Below are 10,000 nucleotides of genomic sequence, written 5' to 3'. Positions count from 1 at the left end.
CAAATAGCGGTTGCTATAGGCTACAGTTCAAATGAACACAAACAGATATGCATCATGTTAGGGGGGGGTGGGGGGGAGGGGGGAGGTCGTGGAGGTATGGGAGGTGAGGGGGGGGGGCGTGGAGGTATGGGAGGGGAGGGGGGAGGGCGTGGAGGGAGGGGAGGAGGGAGGGCGTGGAGGTATGGGAGGGGAGGGGGGAGGGCGTGGAGGTATGGGAGGTGAGGGGGGAGGGCGTGGAGGTATGGGAGGGGAGGGGGGAGGGCGTGGCGGTATGGGAGGGGAGGGGGGAGGGCGTGGAGGTATGGGAGGGGAGGGGAGGGGGGAGGGCGTGGAGGTATGGGAGGGGAGGGGGGAGGGCGTGGAGGTATGGGAGGGGAGGGGGGAGGGCGTGGAGGTATGGGAGGGGAGGGGGGAGGGCGTGGAGGTATGGGAGGGGAGGGGGGGGGCGTGGAGGTATGGGAGGGGAGGGCGTGGAGGTATGGGAGGGGAGGGGGGAGGGCGTGGAGGTATGGGAGGGGGGGGGGCGGGAGGGGAGGGGGGAGGGCAGGGGGGAGGGCGTGGAGGTATGGGAGGGGAGGGGGGAGGGCGGGAGGGGAGGGGGGAGGGCAGGGGGGAGGGCGTGGAGGTATGGGAGGGGAGGGGGGAGGGCGTGGAGGTATGGGAGGTGAGGGGGGGGGGCGTGGAGGTATGGGAGGTGAGGGGGGGGGGCGTGGAGGTATGGGAGGTGAGGGGGGAGGGCGTGGAGGTGGGGGAGGGCGTGGAGGTATGGGAGGGGAGGGGGGAGGGCGTGGAGGTATGGGAGGGGAGGGGGGAGGGCGTGGAGGTGGGGGAGGGCGTGGAGGTATGGGAGGGGAGGGGGGAGGGCGTGGAGGTGGGGGAGGGCGTGGAGGTATGGGAGGGGAGGGGGGAGGGCGTGGAGGTATGGGAGGGGAGGGGGGAGGGCGTGGAGGTGGGGGAGGGCGTGGAGGTATGGGAGGGGAGGGGGGAGGGCGTGGAGGTGGGGGAGGGCGTGGAGGTATGGGAGGGGAGGGGGGAGGGCGTGGAGGTATGGGAGGGGAGGGGGGAGGGCGTGGAGGTATGGGATGGGAGGGGGGAGGGCGTGGAGGTATGGGAGGGGAGGGGGGGGGGCGTGGAGGTATGGGAGGTGAGGGGGGGGGCGTGGAGGTATGGGAGGGGAGGGGGGAGGGCGTGGAGGTATGGGAGGGGAGGGGGGAGGGCGTGGAGGTATGGGAGGGGAGGGGGGAGGGCGTGGAGGTATGGGAGGTGAGGGGGGAGGGCGTGGAGGTATGGGAGGGGAGGGGGGAGGGCGTGGAGGTATGGGAGGTGAGGGGGGGGGCGTGGAGGTATGGGAGGTGAGGGGGGGGGGTGTGGAGGTATGGGAGGGGAGGGGGGAGGGCGTGGAGGTATGGGAGGGGAGGGGGGAGGGCGTGGAGGTGGGGGAGGGCGTGGCGGTATGGGAGGGGAGGGGGGAGGGCGTGGAGGTATGGGAGGGGAGGGGGGAGGGCGTGGAGGTATGGGAGGTGAGGGGGGAGGGCGTGGAGGTATGGGAGGGGAGGGGGGAGGGCGTGGAGGTATGGGAGGGGAGGGGGGAGGGCGTGGAGGTATGGGAGGTAAGGGGGGGGGCGTGGAGGTATGGGAGGTGAGGGGGGGGGGTGTGGAGGTATGGGAGGGGAGGGGGGAGGGCGTGGAGGTATGGGAGGGGAGGGGGGAGGGCGTGGAGGTGGGGGAGGGCGTGGCGGTATGGGAGGGGAGGGGGGAGGGCGTGGAGGTATGGGAGGGGAGGGGGGAGGGCGTGGAGGTATGGGATGGGAGGGGGAGGGCGTGGAGGTATGGGAGGGGAGGGGGGAGGGCGTGGAGGTATGGGATGGGAGGGGGAGGGCGTGGAGGTTTGGGAGGGGAGGGGCTTCTGGGAATAACTGGCATTCCTGTCCACAAACCACAACACACTTGTGGAAAGAGAGAGACAGAAAAAGAGACAGGAAGAGAGAGAGAGAGACAGAAAGAGAGAGAGACAGAAAGAGAGACAGAAAGAGAGAGAGACAGAAAGAGAGAGACAGAAAGAGAGAGAGAGACAGAGGAAGATCATCTACGCGTCATCGGTGCGCCTCACATAGCCCCGCCCCCGCGGTTTCCTTTACATCCGCCGCCTCGCCGCCGCCGCGCTCGCCCGGTTGCTACCCTTGTTGCTAAGCTGAGAGCGACACTCGTTCCGCTGCACTGTTCGGGATCCGGCGCGTTGAGCGCCGGTGACAGCGCACGCCGAAGAATCCGCTGCCATTTTGAAGCTCTCTGTCTGAGGAACCTTGTTGTGTGTGTCATCCCTTTTGTCAGTCGCAGAGATAATTCTATTGTTGTGCCGCTATTATGGAGATGGTGGATTCAATTCAATGGCAGACATAGCTCATTAGAGTTCGGCTCTGCCCCTGTTGTGTGTGTGTGTGTGTGTGTGTGTGTGTCTGTGTGTTTTTGCCTGTACTGCCATAAGGGATGTGGGCTTTTGGTACTGTATGATGGCCGTATTTTGGCGGTTTCTCCTGGCGCCACCTTTGACCTTCCTTCCTGTGTTGGCGCGCTGCCTCGTGTCGGAAGGTGGGGTTTGCGTCTCTGAGGCCGGTCCTGCCTGCAGGAACACGACGACCCTCAGCTCTGGACAGCGCCAAAACAAACCCGGATTCATTCATCCCTTCGTCCATTCGTTCACACAACACGGTCGGCCATTACAGAATCACAAAAGCTCAACCTGTGAGCCAAAGCAGAGCAGCTGAGAGGAGGAAGAGGAGGAGGAAGACGTAGAAGAGGAGGAGAGTCTACCCATGGGGAGAGAGAGAGAGAGATGCGATGGAGAGCTGGATCTCCAGCGCCCAGTGGGACTATGAAGCAGCTCCACCGCCCCCTCATCCACGCCCGGCCAGGCCGCCCCCTCAGCTCTGGGACCCATGTGGCCCTGGTAACCCTGGTCAGGGCTGGCTGGCTGGCTGGCTGGCCCATGTGGCCCTAGTAACCCTGGTCAGGGCTGGCTGGCTGGCTGGCCCATGTGGCCCTGGTAACCCTGGTCAGGGCTGGCTGGCTGGCTGGCCCATGTGGCCCTGGTAACCCTGGTCAGGGCTGGCTGGCGGGGCCAGTAGGTGCTGAAACTACCAGTAAAGTAGGACGCCGGGCGGGAGGCAACAACTACTTTCTTGTTCTCGGCAACAATTGTGAAAGCGCTCACGAGCACGCTGGCCCATATGCCGTCTTATTTGCTGCCAAGGCGCGGCGGTGGAGGAGGAGGCTGTGTTTTTAAACGTTTGGGGAAATCGGCAAAGCAATCTGCCTCCCGCCGAGGCTCCAGATCCGGCCGTTTCTTTTCCCGCCCTCCGTCGCGCGGCGGAGGCACGATGCGCGCAACCCCCTTAACCCCCCCCCCCTCCCTCCCTCCCCGAAACCCCTCCCCGGATCAGAGCGGCCATCGGCGACCGTCGGACAGAGGATACGGACGCTGATCAGAGCGCGGAGGCGGGCGGAGAGAAGTTGTAACCTTTCAGCAGGTTAGGAGGCCAGTGATATCAGGTGGAGGGGCCTTTGTTCGGGAGCCAGAACGTGTCAGAACGTAGAGAACAGTTACTCAGCATCACGGCACCAGAGAATGCATCCTGTCGCTACCCGTTTATCAAACTTACAGAAAAGACTACGCTCCATATTTTGTTAGATTTGAATGTGTAAAACGGGGCATCAAGAAACATGAAAAATCACAACTAGTTGAAATGAACTCATTTTAACACTGAACGCCCTATCCAAATCCTTGAAAAAGTGCATGGGCTTCCAAGTCATTTCATATCTGCCACGAACTGAACTAGGCAGTGGTAATTACATACAGTATATGACTCATCAGCTCATCACTGATCTCTCTGAGGACACAGGAGGAAGAGGAGGAAGAGGAGGAGCAGGTCGACGTGCGTCCGCTGGTTTATATCCGGGGAGGGTCGCAGCCTGCATGTTGCATAAGAACACATACCGTCCTGTCCTGCAGCTCTCTGGAATATTACTCTACATGAGTGGAATCACACGCATGGGTTCCTTCACGCAGACGCTGATGGGTGAACAGTACTGGGCTGAGTTTCCCAGAGGCATCGCAGCGCTACGTTCATCGTAAGCTACGGCGTTCATCATAGCGCTACGATGAACGTAGCGCTACGATGCCTCTGGGAAACTCAGCCCAGTACAGTATCATGTATCACTCCAGACCGCACAGCGCTATTAACACAGAACACTGAATCAGAATCAGAATCAGAATCAGAATCAGAACCCATTCATTGCCATGCAGTTTTACAACGAACTAGGAATTTTCTTTCGGGCGAGGTGCATAACATGGGGACAACAATGGACAGGGTGCAGGGACGAGACAGGGGCCTTTAAAGACCGCACAGTTCAATAAGGGCAAGTGCAAAAAATCTGATTCTGGCTCTTCTCTGTCCTGGCCCCGCAGTGGTGGAATGAACTGCCCACTGACGTCAGGACAGCAGAGTCACAGCCCATCTTTCGTCGCAGGCTCAAAACTCATCTCTTCAAGAAGTACTACAACAATCCTCCCTCCTAAGCACTTATTGTATTATATTATATTGCACTGTACTTTAGATTGTGATTCTTGCACTTTGCCTTCAGCACTAGATTATGCTCTTAGTCACTTGTTTTAGAAAGAAGATGCACTTGTGAGTTCTGGCAAGTAGCAGTACATTGGCTCTTCCTACGTTAAATGCAATTATTGTTAGTCGCTTTGGATAAAAGCGTCTGCTAAATGACTAATGTAAATGTAATCTAAAAAGCTAGTGCAAAAAAGGATAAGCCAAAGAAAGGAACAATGTAGAAAAAGTAGTGCAGTGGGTGAATATAGTGAGTATGCAGAGTGTAATGTGTGTGTGAGTGTGTGTGCAGTATGTGTACATGTGTGTGCGGCATGATGTGCGAACGCGAATTCCCCCTTTTGGCGAACGTCCTTTGCGACGGAGCGGAGCGCCTTTCAGTGGTGCGCGGGATCAGGCAGGAAGCGGGGTTCACTATATACATCCTGACGTCCTTTCACTATATACATCCTGACGTCCTTTCACTATATACATCCTGACGTCCTTTCACTATATACATCCTGACGTCCTTTCTGGCGCCGATGAGATTTTTTATTTATTTTTTCATGACAGAATCACTGGCAGCTTCCCATCTCTGGAGCGCATAATGCAGCAGCCGGCTCCGTGCGCTCACTGCCGTGGTTCCACGGGGGAACAACGTTCTAAGGGGTTCAAAGTGCGCGGCCTGACGTTGCGTCTGTCCTCTCGGTTCCCAGCCCTCCACCCTTCCTCTCTGACCCCGCCCCTCCCCGCCAATCCCTTCTGGCCGCGTCATCCGCCTCCGAGGCTCTGATGAGCATGTGCAAGGCTCGGATTTGGCTGATTACATCACTGGAATTTTTAATGGGGAATATTAATCCACAGAGGGATGTACTGGGTTTTAAAAACTGGCTGATCAGGATCTGCAGAGACGGCCTCTCTACAGTAGCTCTCTCTGTCTGTCTGTCTGTCTGTCTGTCTGTCTGTCTGTCTGTCTGTCTGTCTGTCTGTCTGTCTGTCTGTCTGTCTGTCTGTCTGTCTCTCTGTCTGTCTGTCTCTCTCTCTCTCTCTCTCTCTCTCTCTCTCTCAGTTTCTCTCTCTTTCTGTCTCCCTCTCTCTCTGTCTCTCTCTCAGTTTCTCTTTTTCTGTCTCTCTTTCAGTCTCTATCTCTGTCTGTCTGTCTGTCTGTCTCTCTCTGTCTCAGTTTCTCTTTCTCTGTCTCTCTCTTCCAGTCTCTCTCTCTCTCTCAGTAGCCTAGCTGAGAGCTGGGAGAGCTCTCCCTGTTACACAAGTGACCACACTAATGCAGGAGATCAGCTCTGACCCCCAAACCCACAGCGCTTGTGCAATGGGAACATAATGTATATACTGTACATAACTATTTCAATTATGCCCTACATGAAAATCTAATAATGAAGCAGAGGGGACGCACACCTATTGTGGAGAGGTGCTGGCAGTGGCAGTAGACAACTGAACAGAGAAAGTGATGCCGCACACTCTGGCTTCTTAGATGCAAAAATAGATTTAATGAGACATAAAAAAGACCAACGTCTCGGCGCTAGGCCTTCATCAGGGTCATCTACATGAAAATCTAAACATGGCCACCAATGTCTACGATTATTAGAGTGCGTGTGCATCTGTGTTTGCATCTGTGGGTGTGTGTGTGTTTGTGTGTGTGTGCATGCTCTGTACAACTGTATGTCTATGCAGCATTAAAAATCCCTTACGGAAAGCGATGCCTTTGAAGGCCTGGCAGGCAGGCAGGCAGGCGAGAAGGCAGGCAGGCAGGCAGGCAGGCAGGCAGCGCGTCAACAGTGCAGTTGAAGGGTAATTAGCTAGCTGAGAGGCAGAGCTGTACAGCTTTGGTTCAGCCTGCACCATGGCAACACAGACCAGGCTTCTTCCTCCTCTCCTCTCTTCTCCTCTCCTTTCTTATTTTCTCTTATCCTCTCCCCTCCTTTCCCCCTTCCTCCTCTCCCATCCTCTCCTGTCCAATCCTTTCTCCTTTCCTCCTCTACTCCCCTCCCTTCCTATACTCCTCTCTTCTCCCCTTCTCTCCTCTCCTCCTCTCCCCTCCCCCTCTCGCATCCTCTCCCCTCATCTCCTCTCCTTCTCTCCCCTCCTCCATTCTAGTAGCAGATACAGCTGAAGACTCCTTCTATCTTAGGAACTCCTAGCCCCTTTCAGGACTGTGTTGCTATCTGGCTGGTATATGTAGTCCATCTGGCTGGTATATGTAGTCCCTTGTCTGCTATGTCAGTCCGCCTGGTTAGAAATTCAAAACTCCTGGATGAAGTGTAGCAGAGAATGTCTTTGATCCCGCTGGGGTTTGAAAGCCAGCCGCTGCTAACAAACATGTTTATTCTTTAGCTAAAACACAAGTGTATTTTAACTAAATCGATCGTCAGAAATCGCTTCCCCAGCGGTCACAACGCTCGCAATCGGCCTCGCTGCTGGTCGGAAGCTACAGTGTAACAAAGCAAAGAATATGACTTGTGTTTTAGCTAACTCGTAGCGCCTGTGAGTACCTTTGAAATGTCTCTGCTGCACTTTATCGGGGAGTTTTATCTAACCAGGCAGACTGACATTAGTCTGACAACCTCACTACGGGCAGGCGAAGGGCTGCTTATACCAGCCACATCGTAGCGTAATCCCGAAAGAGTCCAGGACCTCCACATCACTGCTATCCTAAAACAGTGACAGATCAACTAGATATACTGGAAAATATATTCAGTTAAGCGCGTTTTCGATGTCAGCACCAAGCAGGCTTAAATAACCCATCCCACGGGTTCTGTTAGTAAATCTGTCAGCTTGTGAGAGGCCGGTGTCTATATCAGTTAAAATCACCAGTACTGTGCAACTCTTTATCGGGGGGCGGGGCCTAAAATGGGCCGTGATAAGTGGGAGAAGCGCACGCTGTAGTTTGACCCTCTGGCTTGCCTTACAGTGCCTGACAACAAATCCCAGTGGACCCCAACCAGCGTGCGCTGGTATATTCCCTCTCTCTTCATGATCATTGGGTGATCATGTACACGATGAGTCTTATATTTACATATTCAGACATCTGCTTTGGGAACGCAACGCCTGGTGAAATGACCACGGGCCGATGTGAGAAGGGCAGTCAGCGGGCCGGCTGGCCCAGGTCCGGAGCATGGCTCTGGCCTCAGGGGCCGATGTGAGGAGGGCGGTCAGCAGGCCGGCTGGCCCAGGTCCGGAGCATCGCTCTGGCCTCAGGGGCCGATGTGGGAAGGGCAGTCAGCAGGCCGGCTGGCCCAGGTCCGGAGCATCGCTCTGGCCTCTCGTCTCGAGAGTCCTAGCTCTCCTTTAGTCACCATGTAGAGATATCCAGACACACAGACCAGCTTCAGTATGGAGACTCTTAAAACCAGCTTCAGCATGGAGTCTCTCTTAAGTATGGAGTCTCTCTTCAGTAATGGAGTCACTTCTTGGAGTAGAGACAGGCGATCACATCTTTATAAGGACTTTCTCATAATCCATTGATTACATGTACTGTATGACCACGGCAGGGTTTGGGGCTGGCGTATGATCGTGCCCTGGATATTGAACAATAAAGATTCAGAACGTTGAAGGAACTGATGCAAAGGGCACGTGACGCGTCTGCGTCGTCGAGATGCCATGGCAACGCCGCTGGTGAGTCAGGCCAGTGTTGGTTGGGTAGTTCCAGTTCCTCAGATAAATCAACCGAGGAACTCGAATACCCAGGAGCCACCTTGGCCGCCGGTCGTAAAGACATCACAGTGTGCGAGCGGCCGGGCTGATTCACTGGTGCATAAGGACAACAATTACATCAGTGCCCAATGAAGACGTTCTTATTATGGAACACAGTAACGCGGCCCCGAGCCCTGCAGGAGGAGCGCTGGGCCCCGAGCCCTGCAGGAGGAGCACTGGGCCCCGAGCCCTGCAGGAGGAGCACTGGGCCCCGAGCCCTGCAGGAGGAGCGCTGGGCCCCGAGCCCTGCAGGAGGAGCGCTGGGCCCCGAGCCCTGCAGGAGGAGCAGGAGGAGCACTGGGCCCCGAGCCCTGCAGGAGGAGCAGGAGGAGCACTGGGCCCCGAGCCCTGCAGGAGGAGCGCTGGGCCCCGAGCCCTGCAGGAGGAGCGCTGGGCCCCGAGCCCTGCAGGAGGAGCAGGAGGAGCACTGGGCCCCGGCCTGCTCTGAAACGCAGTTTTAAAACGAGGTTTGATAACACTGTTTGATCGCACTGTTTGATAACCTGGTTTGATCGCACTGTTTGATAACGCTGTTTGATAACGCTGTTTAATAACCCGGATTGATCGCGCTGTTTGATAACCCGGTTTGGTCACGCTGTTTGATAACACGGTTTGATAACGCTGTTTGATAACCCGGTTTGATCGTGCTGTTTGATAACACGGTTTGGTAATCCAGTTTGTAATCTGGGGCTGGCTCTGCTCTGCTCATCCCTAAATACTGTTCCTGAGTCAGAGTCATGGCGGGGGGTGGGGGTATCACCCACTCTGGGTCGTTACTCTGGGACACACAATGCCGCTACTTAAGAGTAGGGTCTTTATCACTGTCCAAATGATATAGTTATACCACATAAAAACCCAAGTATGATCATCTGAAATCATATGTAGGAGAGACAGATGATTCATACTGTAGCATGACAGATATGAGTGCTGTCTCTCCCTGGGGGAGCACGCAGCAAAGCATGATGGGTAAGGGACCCAGGTGCCATCATTGAAACGCCCGGCAACGACACAGCGTGTCACAAACACAGATGCACAGAGGGAGGGAAGACGGGATGTGATGAATCCACATTAACACAATTCTGAGGGAACAATTTGCTTTTCTGCGGTCTCTCTCTCTCTCTCTCTCTCTCTATCTTTCTCTCTCCCTGTCTCTCTCTCTCGCTCTCTCTATCTTTCTCTCTCCCTGTCTCTCTCTCTCTATCTTTCTCTTTCCCTGTCTCTCTCTCGCTCTCTCTATATTTCTCCCTCCCTGTCTCTTTCTCGCTCTCTCTATCTTTCTCTCTCCCTGTCTGTCTCTCTCTCGCTCTCTCTATCTTTCTCTCTCCCTGTCTCTCTCTCTCTCTCTCTCTCTATCTTTCTCTCTCCCTGTCTCTCTCTCTCGCTCTCTCTATCTTTCTCTCTCCCTGTCTCTCTCTCTCTATCTTTCTCTTTCCCTGTCTCTCTCTCGCTCTCTCTATATTTCTCCCTCCGTGTCTCTTTCTCGCTCTCTCTATCTTTCTCTCTCCCTGTCTGTCTCTCTCTCGCTCTCTCTATCTTTCTCTCTCCCTGTCTCTCTCTCGCTCTCTCTATCTTTCTCTCTCCCTGTCTGTCTCTCTCTCGCTCTCTCTATCTTTCTCTCTCCCTGTCTCTCTCTCGCTCTCTCTATCTTTCTCTCTCCCTGTCTCTCTCCCTCCCTCTCTCCCTCCCTGTCTCTA

The 10,000-nt window shown here is 55.8% G+C and overlaps 1 protein-coding gene across 3 annotated transcripts in view; it reads right to left on the bottom strand.

The window, feature by feature from the left end:
• dlg3 (discs, large homolog 3) overlaps positions 1–10,000 on the bottom strand; it is a 118,764-nt gene that overhangs the window by 58,459 nt on the left and 50,305 nt on the right. The window lies entirely within an intron of this gene.

Source organism: Borostomias antarcticus (assembly GCF_949987555.1).
Source record: "Borostomias antarcticus genome assembly, chromosome: 14".
NCBI lineage: Eukaryota > Metazoa > Chordata > Actinopteri > Stomiiformes > Stomiidae > Borostomias > Borostomias antarcticus.
The sequence above is the reverse complement of the archived record's forward strand: the minus strand, read 5'-3'. Positions and strand labels throughout refer to the sequence as shown.